Source organism: Tupaia chinensis, unplaced genomic scaffold (genome assembly GCF_000334495.1).
Source record: "Tupaia chinensis unplaced genomic scaffold, TupChi_1.0 Scaffold143669_1, whole genome shotgun sequence".
NCBI classification, from domain to species: Eukaryota; Metazoa; Chordata; class Mammalia; order Scandentia; family Tupaiidae; genus Tupaia; species Tupaia belangeri.
In genome coordinates this window covers 1-1168 of record NW_006203517.1, presented here as the reverse complement: position 1 = coordinate 1168, position 1168 = coordinate 1, and the positions used below count along the sequence as shown (strand labels likewise).

At 40.4% G+C, this 1168-nt stretch overlaps 1 pseudogene; it reads left to right on the top strand.

The window, feature by feature from the left end:
- The first annotated feature begins 41 nt into the window (after positions 1-41).
- Positions 42-1164, top strand: LOC102473113 (baculoviral IAP repeat-containing protein 2 pseudogene; annotated as a pseudogene).
- The last annotated feature ends 4 nt before the right edge of the window (positions 1165-1168 follow it).

Here is a 1168-nt window from a genome sequence, read left to right as displayed (position 1 = left end):
AATAAATAAATAATAATAATAAAAAAATTTTTAAAAAGAGTATAATGGAAGATAGCACGATCTTGTCAAATTGGACCAGCGACAACCAAGAAAAAATGAAGTATGACTTTTCATGGGAACTCTATAGAATGTCTACATATTCCACTTTCCACACTGGTCTTCCTGTCTCAGAAAGGAGTCTTACTCATGCTGGCTTTTATTATACTGGTGTAAATGACAAGGTCAAATGCTTCTGTTGTGGCCTGATGCTGGACAACTGGAAACAAGAAGACAATCCTATTGAAAAGCATGAACAGCTATATCCTAGCTGTAGCTTTATTCAGAATCTGGTTTCAGCTAGTCTGGGATCCACCTCTAAGACTACATCTCCAATAACAAACAGTCTTACACATTCATCATCACACACTTGGGATCAGTGTGGCTCATTCAGGGGTTCTTATTCCAACCTTTTACGAAACCATCTTAATTCTAGATCGGTGGAAGACTTCTCTCAATTGAGAACCAATCCCTACAGTTATGCAATGAGTACTGAAGAAGCCAGATTTCTTACTTACCATATGTGGCCATTAACCTAATAGAGCTGGCTTTTATTATATCAGACCTGGAGACAGGGTAGCCTGCTTTGCCTGTGGTGGGAAGCTGAGTAACTGGTTACCAAAGGATGACGCTATGTCAGAACACCGGAGACATTTTCCCAACAGTCCATTTTTGGAAAATTCTCTAGAAACGCTGAGGTTTAGCATTTCAAATCTAAGCATGCAGACACATGCAGCTCAAATGAGAACACTTATGTACTGAGCCCCTACTGTTCCAGTTCAGCCTGAGCAGCTTGCAAGTGCTGGTTTTTATTACGTGGGGTGCAATGATGATGTCAAATACTTTTGCTGTGATGGTGGCTTGAGGTGTTGGGAATCTGGAGATGATCCATGGGTAGAACATGCCAAGTGGTTTCCAAGGTGTGAGTTCTTGATATGTATGAAAGGGCAGGAGTTTGTTGATGAGATTCAAGCTAGATATCCACATCTTCTTGAACAGCTGTTGTCAACTTCGGATACTTCAGGAGATGAAAATGCTGATCCACCAATTATTCACTTTGGATTTGGAGAAAGTTCTTCAGAAGATGCAGTCATGATGAATACACCTGTGGTTAAATCTGCCTTGGAAATGG